The sequence below is a fragment of the Charadrius vociferus genome, unplaced genomic scaffold, assembly GCF_000708025.1.
Source record: "Charadrius vociferus isolate BGI_N301 unplaced genomic scaffold, ASM70802v2 scaffold147, whole genome shotgun sequence".
In the NCBI taxonomy this organism is placed as follows: domain Eukaryota; kingdom Metazoa; phylum Chordata; class Aves; order Charadriiformes; family Charadriidae; genus Charadrius; species Charadrius vociferus.
In genome coordinates, this window is record NW_009649570.1 from 7381103 (window position 1) to 7395967 (window position 14865).

Sequence of the window (14865 nt, forward strand, 5' to 3'; positions counted from 1 at the left end):
CCTATAACTCTTTTTAAAGTTTATTTTGAGTGTTACATTCTGCAATAATTTATCCGTGGTTTGTACCTATGATTAGAAATTTAGTTACAGGGTAAATAGATCACATTTTAAAAAAATCCAACTACTGTAGCTGGAAGTTGTGAACCAAGTTTATAAGACCTTTTCTTTTTTTTTTAAATGTATTTATTTCCAGTTAGCTCTGTGAGTTGGAATTTGAAAAGTCAGAACATTAGGAATCTACAGTGTCTTATTCAGGAATTTTCCCCCTCCTTTCCTCACAAAGGAATTCCCACTGTGACTTATAAATAGAATTAGACTGCTTGTGTGCATGTATGTATTATATATACACACAAAAAATATGCATTGGGGGGGATGTATGTGCGATGCGAATGTGTATATTGTATGTAGGTCATAGTTTTGTAAAGAGAAAAGTAGTTGAGAGGTGATGGAATGTATTGTAGAAATGTGATTATTTAGTAGGGGGTTGTTATGTCCTCACTGTTGTATAAATAACTGAAACTCTCTACTACATAATCTTCTGTTATAAGGCTAACTCTGATATCATGTAAATTTTACTGTTTTTTAAATGAGTTGCATTGAGCCCTGTTTAAAATGCCATGAAAATACCAAGCTCCCAAAGACAGCCTTTAAATAAAACAAACGGGGGAGGAGGAGAGATGGGAGAAATGAGTGATGTTTTTCAGGAGAAATTGAAATGGGAAGGTTTGCATTCGGTGGGATGGGGAGGCATGGGAATTGCTGTATCTTTGCAAATTAATACCCGAATCTCCTATGGTCTGACTTGGAAAATGTTGTCAATCAGTGTACTTGTGTTTTCTAATTAGGCTGTAAGGGGCACTGTTCGTGTGATCTCCATTCTGTAAAAAGATCTTGTCTTCAAAGTAGTTTCTTTTCTTTCCTAAGGGTCTTTGCGTATTTTAATTTTGCCCAAAATTGCATTGTGGGGTTGCAGAACAAAATGCCCTTTCAATCCAGGGAGTTTCACTGGTGCTGTGAAATTCTGAATTTAATTATGGACACTTAACTTTTTTTTTGTTGTTGTTTTTTCATAATTGGAGAAGGAAGATTTCTTTATGGGAGTTCTCACTTGAAATTGTGAGAAGTCAGAAACATTCTTGCAGATTGGCGTACTCTTCATACTGTTCTATTTAGGCTGGAGAAAGTAACCTAATTGTTATTTATTCATACAGTATCACTTTTAATTATGATGATCCTGGTGACTTTAAAAATCTGTTTAGAAAAACAAGCTTCCAGTATTGCACAGACATTTGATTTTTGAAGGCTTTTTTAAGCAGTTGCAAATCAAATCTTAATTTTCAATTATTTTTTTTTTTTTTATATCCCACTCTCTGAGTATGTTGATACCCCTCAGGCATCCCTCCTCCTTTCCCCCCACCTCAATTTGTTTCTGGCACATATGCATACAAGTGAAAAGGCAGGGAGGTGGAAGTTGTCAGAGGCCTTTCCTTCTGCTTATTTGGTGGGAATGGGACTTAGCAGCATAAATCTTCATGCCTTTATGGGGAAGAATAGACCCATTTTTGTGTATACCTGTACAGAGAGATATATCTGTATATGAGATGTTGGTAGCACTTTGCTGAATGTGGACTTGCCCTTATGATATACAATAAATATGTATGAATGCAATCAATCTAAATCTATATGTACATGCATACAGATGTATAGATGGAATATACGTTGTATCACACACGTGTACATTAGTCGTAACATGAGTAAGTGTGTGAGCTAAAGAGAGAGACTATCCACATAACATATGTGTTAACAGGTAAGCACTTGTGCCAAACAAGGTTCTTTTAATTCTTCTGAGGGATTTGGATGACATCAGTGACTGATCTGAGCTTGGTCACCATTCATTTGTGTTACCTCAGCCCTCCCAGTGGAGCTTCCTTGGTACATTTCTGCTTTTGTTTATTCTGTATTAATACTCGTTGAGGCCTCTCGCAATGCCGACCTCTTCTGCTTCTCTGCTCCATTCCCTCCATTCCAGCTCCTCCTTGTCCCCGCATCTCTACAGCTCCTCTTCCTAGCAGCAATCAGCTTTAATGGCCCGATCCAGCTCTGCTTACGCATTAGGGAAATTCTCTTGGTGACTGTTGTGGCAGCTGAATTGGGCCCTGAGCATTTGCTTGAACTTCCGCAGAATTTCCCAGCTATTCAGTTGTGCTTGAGTACGACTGCCATTGATTTGCCGATGAACGCAAACTTTTCTTAGAGCCTGATGCAAAGCTTCCTAGCATGTTAAAAGCTTACCCAGCATTGTATTTTAGAGGTAAATGTTCAAAATGAGAAAAACGAACCCACCGAAAATTATATTCAATTGTCAACCCCAGGGAGAAAAAGGGAGTTTTGTTTGTGTTTCCTGTAATGCAGGCAGTAAGCAGAAGGTAGCCCAGTGCTTGGCTCTGAGCAGTGGGGTTGTCATCAAACATATCAAGAGAAACACAGCTCATTACATTTTACCATTTAGCAGATTTTAAAATGAGCTGCAGAGTTGACCATTAACATGCTAACACTTTGCATCTAATTGTGTATTGAATGATTTTGCTTATGCAAGTAAATTGTGGGTTTAAGTATTTTATTTTCTGTTTTCTGGCTAAATGGAGTTTCTATATCCTTTTAGCAGAAAGCAGCTGTCAGAAACCTGCTCAGTCACATTTAAGCACTGTTGAAACTCCCGACTCGCTTAGGCTTCGGTTTCAGTGGAGAATGCTGCTCCAGTTCTGTCATCGAGCCTTACTGCATTCCACGTTTTCAGTATGGGTATGGCACGATTTTTCTTGGCCACAATTCAGCCATGGAATTTTGTCTTCCTTGCATTTCTATTAGAAAAAGGTAACTGGTGTGCTGTTCCATTTGAGCTTTCATGCAATCATACACGATGGTTTCTATAATACATATGTTCGGGCGTGTGTATGGGTATGTTTGTGTACTGTGTGTGTATAAAACATATTTATACACACACATATTTTACACTATTTCAGCTTATGTATGCGGAGAACATACCTCTTGGTTCTCTCCTGATATATACTCATGCATACCTATATTAAATATGTATATAGCGTGTAGATGTCCTGCATATACATGTGTATATGTTATGAACCTTGGTTGGCAATTTTTTTCCCCACTTTTTGCAAATTGCTGTCCCTTATGACATATTTTCACTGAAGCTGCATTATATAGAAGAAATGGAGAAATGTCTTATCAAAGTTTTATTTTAAAAAGGAGACTTAATTATCTAAAGCCATTTGTAATTGTCTTTTGAATTTTTACTAGAAGGGTTGTTATTTTAAAAAAAGAAAAAAAAAAAAGAAAAAAAAAAGAAAAATAGAGAAAACCAAAAGCAAGCAGACAAGCCCTTACTCCCACCATCACTGTCCACTTGGATGGACATAAAGAGATGGAAACACAAGTTTCTAAGTATTTATTTCCTTCAGGGGTTTCTGAGGCATACTGTAATCGTATTCTGCCCCATCCCCCCTTTTGTCCAATTATAATTAATGATTCATGGTTTCTTTTACACAGCTTTTTCCCTCATTACTTTACTTTTGTAAATCATTGTTCACCTCCTACATTCAATAGTACTGATATCACTAAGGAGATTTCAGGTTCTTCTGTCCTTTTCCGGAAAAATACCAGTGCATCACTATTGTGTTACATTTTAACATACTTTGTGGAGGATGGATGTTTTTATTGAAGATGTCTGTAACGAGTCTTTAACTTATTTAATGTGAGAAGCCTTCATTGGAATCTATCGTTTGTTTGTTTCCAACGAGTTTCTGCAACTGTTTTTTCACCAACATATTAAGTAGTTCCCTTCTTATTTGATGCCTGAGGTTTTAGGGTTTGGGTTTATTGTTGTGGGTTTGGGTTTTGGGTTTGTTTTTCTTTTTCCCTCTAGTTCCCAAAAACATTTATCTGCAAGTGGAGCAAAACAGATGTCAGAATCTCAACCGATACCCTTTTTGCAGCTAAGGGTAAATATCTTTAGCCTAGATTTAACAAAAGAAAAGAGAAGGTGGCAAATGGACAATCCGAAGTGCTTAGAGGGAATGCTCACTTTTTTTAAGGCTGTCTCAGAGAAGTTTGTGTTTGGTGTCATTTTAAAGGTAGCTTGATCACGCTTTGATATCAGAAACAGCCTTGTAACAAAGAGCCTCGTACAGTTGTTTGGCCACTAGAGTTTAAAATGTAAACAAGTTGCAGTGGGAAAGCAAAGGTGAGGCAGTGTATTTTGAACCAGTGAATTGTAGCTTGCAAATGTACCTGATTTTGAAGTAACTGCATGGTAGCAAGGATTAGCAGTCTCTTACACCCCTTCCTTCTTCCCTCTCATCCCCGACACATGTGTTCAGCATACCGTACATTGGGAAAAATAAAACAACTTACTCCAGCAAAGCTAAATCCACTTAATGACTGCTTAAAGGGAACATACAAACTTGCATTGCCGCATCCCGTCTCATGGTATTAGCTGGAAGACTAGCTAATACGCACAAAAAGCCCAGTCCATGTTGCTTCTGCGGATGTGTTGCTTTTGGAGAGTGCGGTGCCTGGGGATGCCTGAGAAGAAGGGTCCTTTCCTACAGGGTCCCCGGCAGCAATAGCAACTCACTACTGCTTCTAGTGCTGGAGGCTCACAGACAGCATTCCAGGGGCGGGTAGGAAAGCTTGCGTTTGTACTTTCCCTTTAAATAGGAAAGTTTGGCTCACATGTTCCTCATACTTCTCAATGAATGTACTGTATTACCATGTAAAAAAAAAAAAAAAAAAATCAATGAAATGATAATAGATTGGTCTCCTTTTGTTATCTGGTCCTTGTTTAATTTGTTTAAGGGTTTTTGTATACAAAAGTTTACATTTTTATGTATATTTTTCTTGTGTAAAAACTGATGTAATATGTGTATAAAACACTGTATGTATTATCTGTATATAGTGTGACAAAATGATTTTCTTTCTTTCTTTTGGATGTATTAATAAATCTTGCTGTGAAGTAGCTGTGTTTACTATGATGAAACCCTCTTCTTTAAGCCATTTTGCTAAGTTTGAGATGTATGAATATTGTCCAGGCTGAAATCTAATCAGTTAAGTGATTTATTTTTTTTTAAACATATCTTAAGTACAGTTATTAAACTGTCCTTTGCTTAGATAGCTGTAGAGTCTGATTCTGCTCTTGCTTATTCTCTGTTGCATTCTAATAACATTAGCTAATTAGTTTTGCAAACAAACCAGGGTCTTCAATCTCAGTACCGATTCTAATTATAGTGCTTTCTAGCTCTGGATCACTGGCCTGGAGACAGATCCTCTTCATCTTGTTTTCTGTTTTGAGTTGCAGAACTGTATTTGAAATATAATTCAAGGGGTAGAGAATGGAATTTTGTCTTATATGTTGTTAAGTTTTTGAAGATTTAAAAATACATACCTGCTTCATCACTGAGACTGTTAAGTTGGAGTCTGGTGTTATTTTGAGGATTAGCATGTGGATAAGAAATGATGGTTGTTGAGGTGCCACGGGGCTCCGGTCAGCTCGTGGGCAGGGGTGCGAGGCCAGGGCATGCATGTGGTGACTACCTGGATCGGTCAGGCACTGGGCACCATCACTGCCTTGTTCAGACGCAGACAGCTGCACTCTGGGGAAAGGCTGCCGTTCCTGCCACCTTGCTGTGGCTCGTGCCACCTAGGCTGCCTTGGCTGGCACTAACCTTCCAGTGCTGGGTTTGCTCTCTGAGAGCGGCTTTTCCACAGTAGCTTGAAGGATGTCCTCTCTTTAGACAGACCTACGTCTTGGACACTTTGCAGTAAGTAGATGGCTGCTGCATCTTCCTCTTACTATTTGTTTTGGGAAGTCTTCCCCTTTGCTTTCTGGCTTGAGGGTATGTGCTCCAGCTGGTGTTTGCTTTGCTAGTCTCCATCTCCAATGTATTTGAAGTTGTGACTTGCAGGGAAAAAGCAGTCGCATCCTAGGTGGGACCAGCTTCCGGGTTCTGTTTTTCACAAGCAGTCTCACTTAGTGCTGCCCTGATCATCAGAATAACTGTCAGCAGAGATTCATGAGAAGGAGATTCGGTAATTTGACTTTTCTTTTTAATGAACAGTGGCCCAGCCATTCTAGACAGCGTAATTAGAGCTGAGTTTCACAGTGCCTGATTGTAATTCAGGCCGAGGGATAAGCGGTGACAGTGAATGATTTAGTCTTCCATGCTAACACATGCTGCAAAGGTTTCGCAGCAAAGGATGGAACTGGTTTGTGCTTTAATACCTTGCCTTCCTGGGAGATGGGAGTACACAGGAAGCGCCGCATCCAGACATTTGTCAAGACAGAGTGATGACAGAAAAGATCAGACCCTTAAAGTAAACAAAAGGACAGTCCAGCAGCATAAGTTCAATTCAATATGGCTGGAGAAAACCAAGGGTTTTCTGGGGTACAAGCTTGTGCGTTCTAGGGAATTTTCAGGTTATGGGCCTGAGGCATTTGGACACTATAGAAGCAATAGTCAAGGAGTTCTGGGCTGTCATAGGTGCAATTCTGGCTGTGCATGTGGATGTTGCAAAGCTGATCCTTCGGAGTGCTCCTATCTCAAGTAGCACTCAAATTCAAAATGGCAAGAGGTGGAAGAATTGATTCCTATGGAGAAAATAGTTGTTAAAAATCTGCTTTTAACAAAACCACAGAAGTAAGTTGCTATTTGGTGTAGGATGTGAGGCTGCAACGAGGAGCAAGAAGGTGGAAGTTAGGAAAATGGGGGTTCTTCCCTGGGAATGACTTCCTGGCAGAAGCAGAGTTGCCTGGTCTGCTCCCAAGCTGGGTGTTCGCCAGCGTGGGCTTGACGAGAGATGGGCTGAGACTCCTCTGCTGACTAAGGCAGAGACCAACTCGATCACCTGGGGTTTTTTTTCCAGCATTTCCATGAACAACAAAGAAATGCGGCTCTTAAAATGTTTGCATGGGTCTCAGTCTGAAACTTTACAGAAACAATTGGTCCTTGTTCTAGTGCCATATTTCAAAACACAAATAGGTTTTGTTTGAAGTATCAATTCAGGAAGAATGTGGTACATCTTTCTTTGTATTTTGACAGTCCTCTCGAGCTCCAACAGTAACGTTTTAATAGTTGACAATTATTTTCTCAGGAAAGCTCATTTAGTTTGTACTTGAAAACAAGTGACATTTTGTTACCAGAGCAAGTGTTGCTCTCGTATTTGGTGAAGCAATTGGAAGGAGAAACCTTTATTAAATTTGGGAGCTGGCTTCCTGCAAAGGTGAAGACAACCTCTCTCTCTTCCTGCATGGTCACAGACAATTGTATCATATGAAGGAAATAGTGGGGGCTACCTTCCATACTCCCCTGTGGAGCCTAAACCCCAGCGAGGGCTGGTACTCTGCAGCTGTCAGGTCTGAACTGGAGATACAGGATGCTTGTTTTAAGGGGATAAGAGGTGATTGTCATGTTTACTGGTGTGAGGTTCAGCCCAGGAATGGCTGCCTTGTTTTACTGCTATTGCTAATTTATGACTTGCGGAAGGTGCCAGTGAAGAGTCTTGGTACCACGGAATCTAGTAAGAAGATTGAAGTGTTGTGCTAAAATTGTCCCTGAAAGCAAAGTAGCTTTGATATTCAGATGCCTTCTTGTGCTTTCGTAGGGTAACAGCGGTACAAATGTTCTATGCCTGTATCCAATAACTGCCTTGACAGATGTCCTTAGCACCAAGAGACTTGCATGTCCTGCTTACCTCTCACATCTAGCTTGTGGTGGCTGACATAGCCACCAGTGTGGAGGAGAGTCCTGTAACGTGAACTCAGTTTGGCTCTGATGTATGTTTCTCCTCAGCTTGTGCACCAGCTTCAGGTTCTTGCCTGTTTAAATTTAAAGCCTTTGCTTTCATGCTGTGCAACTGCTGATGGAAGAAACCCCTTGTAACCAGCCAGCAACTGTCCCAGGGGACACTTGCAAATCTGCTCTGCGACGCCCTCTGCTGTGATGCTTACCAGGTAGCTGATGCTCATTAGGCTGCCGATACAGATGTAAATGCTGTCCTGCTGACCAATATTTTCTCACAGCTCCCTTGTGTTGTGCCCTCGTCTCCTAGGAGGGTGTCATGGACTTCAGCCACTGCCAGCTTCCCCATTGCAGCCATATCGGATGCAGCAGTGGCCCTTTGCAGTAGGAGAGAAAGTGCTGCGGTGAGAGGGAGGGCAGAGGGTCTTTACAGCTGCAGACTGGTGCTGTGACCCCAGGGAGAGCAGCAAAGCTTGCGAGGAGCACAGCTGGCATCTAACGCAGCACCCTCGCCTGTCCTTCATCAGTCCTTCATATGTATAGTCCTTCATCAGAGCATCTGTGTGGTGCCCGGTACAACAGGATATGGCTCATGCGTAAAAGAACTTCACTGATGCAAAAAAATAATTTGGGTTTTAAGAGTGTTGGAGCATTTCTCTTCAAGCTGTGGGTTTCCTGCACCAAGGCTTTGCATGTGCTGAGAGCAGCAGCACTCATGAAGAAATGCATTGGGCCCAAACTCCAGCTGAAGAGGTAGCAGCAACCCTGCCTCACCCAGCCGGTGCCAAAGCATTGGCAAGAAAAGAGAGGCTGATTTGTGTCAGATTTGGGCCAGTACTCTGCCAAAGTTTGATTTTGAGCTGTGAGTCTCAGTTACAATACTGCCACATCGGCAAAGTTCGTCCACATTTGTGTCAGTGGAATTTGTGCAGAACTGGACCCTTGAAGTGATTATCATCACCATTTCTACACGGGGCACATGATACCCAGTTACAGCTTCCCTGTGTCTCTCCATGGTGGTGCTGATGCATTCCACTGCTGGGAGAGCTGCCCGAGTCTGGGAGCCTTGAAGTTCTTACAACAATTTTGGGCAGGTCTTGAAAATAATGCCTTTGTTGGATTTTATTTTCCATTTGCTAACGAAAAATGTTCTTTACCATCACCCCATTAGGATGAACCCAACTGGGATGGGGAGAGGGGCTTAAGGGGTGATTCTTTAAGTGCCTAGAAGCAAGCAGATGGGTTAGATCCAAGACACATGAGGCATCTGGGGTTCTTCTCTGCACTTTCCTGCTGCCTGTTGGTGCAGACTTTTAAACTTGCTGCCTGAATCAAGAGACACATATTAGCATCAGCAGAAGATACCTCCCTAAGTCTTCTATAATTTGTGCTCTCAGCAATTTACATGCATTTGCTATGGCTGCTTTAGTAAAGAGCTTTTCCAGTCCAGCTGAGTGTTCAAAGTCAGTAAAGCCACTTGACTTATATCTGAGAGCACTTAGTGGTTGTTTTTTTGGTTTGTTTTTGTTGGTTTTTCCCCCCCAACCAGTTTAATGCCTTGTTTAATCCTGCAGAATTTAATTTTTCTGTTAAACAGCATTTGCTCAGTGGAGCCAGCCAGTTTCCTCTGTTATTAATCTCATTTTTTCTGCTCTCCCTTGGGTCCTACTGTTCAATTTAGCTTTTGGGTTTTTTTCCTCCCCCTTTTTTGCTGAATGTTTTGCCTATTCCATACGATGTTTTTGTCTTGTCTTCTCCATCTCCTTTTCCCTCAGACTGCAACTAAAATTGTTGCTGAAGAGATTCTGGTAAGCAAAATTAGATTCCTAGAATTCAGAATTGGTCCTTGTCAGACCTTATCCTCTTCACTCAGCTCCTTTATCTCTACCAGCTCTGCCCAGGTACAAGGCCTTGCCTGGCAGAGCTACTCCTAATACGCCTAATTAAGAAATTAGAATCAGTCGAGGTCTCGTACAAATATATATATTGTCTGAGGTAGGTCCTTTCAAAGATGATGGAGATGAGGATCTTGACAAATAATGTCTCTTAAGAAAACTCAGCGAAGCTGCTGCGATATTTCGCATGCCATGCAAAGCTGGCTGCCTGCAGCAAATTTCCTGTGATGACACGCCAAAAAGATGATGCCTTTATCAGACACCGTTTCCCATTAAATATGCTTAAAAAGCTACTACTCCTGCTCGTATCGGTTCCCGGTTTGCTGTGATGTCAGCTGCTTTCACACAGCCCTGTGCTATGGGGAGCGGAGTGTTTCACACAGACTGTGCTGTGTCTCTTCGAGTATGTCTCTGCTTTTGGGCAGACTTTGCCCACAGGCAGCACGGCTGCCATCTCCCTTTGCCAGGTGACAAGAGAGCGGGGCTGCTGGGTGGCAGCTTAACTCTTAATCAATTAATTGAATACTTGCAGGCACTCTTTTCCTTAGTTCCTCTCTGAGTAACACGGGATAGTTACCCACAAGCTTTCTACCTGTCTCTTCCTGCTTCTTCCTGGATTTTATGACTGGTGCTCTTAACCAATGCCAGAATCTGCATCAGGCTGCTCTACGCTGAGCCTGTAAGAGACAAACAACAAGTGGATCTTCTGGTGACTCTAAATGTAATCTAAACTATACAGAAAATGATGGAGGATACCAGCAGAAAAGAGCAAGCGACTCAATGTGATGGAATCTGTTCAACATCAACACAAAAAGACACTGTCCTCATCTTTCGGTTCTGGTGCCTGCATGCATTTTGGAAGCCCATCTCAGGCTCTCCATTGTCCCATGTACCTCACCGTCTCTCTGGCACCTGGCAGCACAGCTGGCTTCACCATCACACTGCACACTGGTTGCTCCACACCCCCCTTGTCTATGTGCTGCCCAGTGGCTGTCTCCTCTGGTGGACACCCTGCAGATTTTGCTTTCTTACACCCCAACCTACTCCAGTGAAACCAAGTTCTTCCTAGCAGCTCTCTCTCTTCTGCTGTTATCTCTTGTCCAAACCTCCAGTTTGCAGTCCCTGGAGCTATGACAGACAGTATTTTTCATCCTCGTGCTGCCTTATCAGCTCCCCCAGCCCATGTTAATCACCTTGTCCTATGTGGGCAGCCATACAGGTGTGAAACTCCCTGGCGATTTTTAAACATCCTGTCCCCTCCATGTTACTCTCTGGTCCTGTAATTGAAACGCAGCCTGTGGTGCATAATTCTTAAATACATCAAAACTATAAAAGAAAATCCTCTTTTTACTTTGGTCATCTCTAATGCCATAAAAATAAACCCGCTCATTCATATAATTCATAATTCAGCCTTGTTTTCCTTCTGCCTCATGTTTTTCCACCAGCTGTTTGGGACTTGATTTGCAGTGGAAAGTGGTGTTTGATGGAAGGGGTACACCGATGAGAGCAAATGGCTTCAACCTCTTGTGCTCGGAGTATTAAGTTTTATGGCTTTCTCAGTGCTATAAAACAAACACATCCTATCTTATTTTTCATTTTGGTCATCATTCTGTTTATTTTTCTTGCAAGGTTTTATACCAAGATAAGCGTCCTCAGAGGTTTTTGTTTACTCTGGGAAAATGGCTTGGCAAAGGAAAGTATTACTGTGCAAGGCTTGCATTGTGAAATTGGTTTATGGCTGTAATTTTTATGTGAAAGATGCCAGACTGTTAACAATCGAGAATTAAGTTTTCTACTTCTATTTTCAAACAGGTAATTTACTAATTATTTACCTAGGGATTGTTCCTCGCTAATGGCCTATCTGAATCTGTGGCATACTTATAATAACCCTGCTGTCATGATTGATGCCAGAGAGAAATGCTGTTCCCGGGGCAGAAGTGGAGAAAGAATGCAGCGGCGAGAGGAGAGCAGTGGTCCGAGAGCTGCCTTGCTCTCTTCTGCAGTCGCCCCAGCTGCCTCACTGGTGGATGAATATGGCATATAGTGGTCAGCAGAGACTTGGTTTCTCAAAGAACGTAAGGTAACGTTAACGCTGTTAACCACAAAGGTCCGTTTGCCCCAGCTGCAGAGCAGGACCAGGGTGGATGCCTGCTGGGTTGCTCTCCAGGTGGAAGCAGCCTGCTTGCGCCCACACAAGCGTGCAATGGTGGAAGAGTGTTGTCATCACAGATTCAAGTATGGCTAAGGCAGGACTGTGGTATATTCTTGCTTGATATTCAGGCTATTTTCTGCAACCCAAGATTGGGACCTGAAAGCCATGTTTTTGAATCATTTTAACTTTACAGCTATAGCCCATGTTGCATCTCAGACAGCACCACAACAGAACGGCCACCTGTCAAACTCACTCCCTGATGGCAAGACCTCTCTGTTGGATCAGAAAGCTTCAAATCAAAAGGTTTGCATTTTCCTATTTCTTCACCAATGAACACTTGCTGGCAGTGCAACACAGCTGCCCCGTTTAATCCCCCCGTTTAATGTCTGAATGACACCCAAACGGAGCCGCGTCCTCCAGACCAGCACTGGTGTCAACACTACGCCCGACCTCTGCCGGGCTCACAGGGCTGTTTGAAGGGACCTCAGCCAGAAGTGTGGTCCCCCAGCAAGCATGTGGGAAATGCTGACCATGGTGTGAGGCCCTGGGAAGGAGCAAGCAGCGAGAGCTCAAGCAGAGAGCCAAGGGCAGGGCAAAGATGCTACAGCTTGCCGCAGAAGGTGACTTGACCTACTTGGTTCATCAGCAGTTTTGCATTCCTGTTTTTATTTCATTACCCAAACTCTGCAAGGAGCAGCAGGCCGTTGTAAGAGGTTTTTGTAGTATAAGTATTGCCTGTGTTTTTAATAATCAACCCAAAGTTGTTCCTGACCTTCCCGACTGGGTTTATTCCAGAGCGTCTGTGACAGCATTGCTGGCAAGTGCCCGACAGAAATGACAGCAACGGCGCGTGAGGTGCGGGGCTGGGGCTGTGCAGGGGATGCTGAGGAGCAGGACGGGGCCCTCAGTTCCAATTGTTCTTTTAAAACTCAGAAATTACATCCTGCAATATGTGGTATAGTCTGTGCAGAGGCTCACATGTGCAGAACTGATGCTCCCCAAGCAGCGTGAGATAAGGGAAAGCGTGGGGATGTGGAATATCTTTATTACTTTTTTCAAGGGGAGATTCTCTTTCACTTTTCATTTCCTCTTGCGTTTCCTTTCTGTATTTGTGCTTTAACATTAGGTTTGATTCTGTCTTGATAGCATTCAAGTGAAGGCTTACATATTTCATCGGGATTGTCTCTTTTGTTTTCAGGGCTGAAAGTCCCAAACAATATGAAGCAGTCACAGCCGTGTACACATCTGGAGTCCTTTCATCCGCTCCAAACAGGCACTTTCCTTTATTCCTATTCACCCTCATTACTTAATTTCCTAAAGAGGCTGGAGGTCTTTAATGCCTGAGTGACGTATGTCAAAATGTCTCGCTAGGCTCTTCCACTATGTGATAATTCAGTATATCCTGTTTCCAGAGCTGAGGAAATACATTTCCTTCACTTTAGCTCATTACTCTTTAGGAAATTGCCTTTCTTCAATTATCCTGACAACCTGGATTTTGACAGCTCCAGACTCGCTGGGTGAAGCTCCTGCAGTCTCTGCAAACACTTTTTTTTCCTTGAGACTTCTCTGGCTATCATCTATCATGTCCTTCCTAGAGAGGACCTTTTATTTGGGAGTTTTCTTACCTCTGCCAATGGAGGCTGGGTGTCAGGACACAATTTACAATGCTGATCCTGAACGCTTACAAAAAAATGGTTTACTGTCCCCTCTCTGACAAGGTAATGCGTTGCTTTGCAGGCTCATGGAGATCTCCATAGGTGAATCTGTATTACCCATTCCTGTGCTAATGTAACTTTTATGGCCAAGTTTTATGAAAAGAGCCATCACTTGTGTTGTCTGGAACAGGATCTTAAAGAAAGCATTAGCAAAGATAAACTACAGGGAGCACTCCTCAGCACTTTCTAATCCAAGAGCCACTTAACCTATCCGGAGGAAAAACCACAGATTATCTTGCAGAGAGCTGTCACAAGAGCTTTCACTTACAACCAAATACAGATGAGACCAAACTTCGTCAGTCTGAACATCGCTCTCCTGCCTCCTCTGCGCTATTGCTTGTGCATGTAGAAGATGGGCTTCCGCTTTCCCATACCTTGTGGTCCCTGAGCCCCCTCTCCAGGGGCAGGTGGGGGAGCTGGCACAGCTGTCGCTGTGCTGGTTTGCCCAGTAACTCCAGCAACTTCTTGCTGGTCCTTTAAGTGCTTTGTGGTGTCCTTTGACATTGTCTTAGGAGGCTCATGTCCAGAGGGAGCATGGCCCCATGCTGAGACACCTGGTTATCTCATGGCTAAACCAGAAATGTGCTGTGCTCCTGCACATGCTCCTTGATGCTGTAGGCTGCTAATAGCACCTTCCTACCTCTCAGGGACATCTTGAAGAGAAAGCATGTGACTGTGAGGAGTTCCCATGCCATGCGAGGGAGGAGGCAGCACAGATGGAAATCTAGACCAGTTCATAAGAAGAAAACACTATACCAACACAAGGGACTATTTATACTAAATGAGAATCCTGCATTTGAATCCTAGACCTTAGTAAACCCATTTTTTCTTCAAAACTGCTTCACTTTGCCCACACAAGGGTCATGACTGCAAACCACCTCACCTCTCCTAGGGACTAACCCAGTCAATCATCTGTCTGCTGCAGAAATCCCCTTTGCAAACAGAGTGATTCTCCTTGTTTTCAGTTTCCATCAGCTCTAGGTGACAAGCTGGAGACTCTCTTGGGAAGTAAAAGGTTCCCGGCTCTCCTCTTTCACCATACCCCACCAAGAATTGCATGTTTTATGGCAAAGTTTCCACTTCTTTAACCAGCCCTCCGCTGGCAGCACTGGGTAAGATGCGTTTATTTGCTGGAGACCTTCAGACACATGTTGACGTTACTCTCTTCCTAACCGCTGCTCTGAACATGTATCTCATTTTCAGGTGTAATGAACCTCTCTAAGCTTCTCCTTGTCTCATCTTTGACTCTGAACATCTTTTTGGCAGTTTCCCATGACAGTCTGACGGGAAAG

At 42.9% G+C, this 14865-nt stretch overlaps 1 protein-coding gene across 1 annotated transcript in view; it reads left to right on the forward strand.

Annotated features, from left to right (window-relative positions):
• The window catches only part of INO80D (INO80 complex subunit D), a 45635-nt gene extending 41725 nt beyond the window's left edge, over positions 1–3910 (forward strand). Inside the window, exon 13 of the mRNA XM_009890208.1 lies at positions 3565–3910. The gene's annotated coding sequence lies outside the window, so the exon portion shown is untranslated. The remainder of the gene's footprint in view (positions 1–3564) is intronic.
• The last annotated feature ends 10955 nt before the right edge of the window (positions 3911–14865 follow it).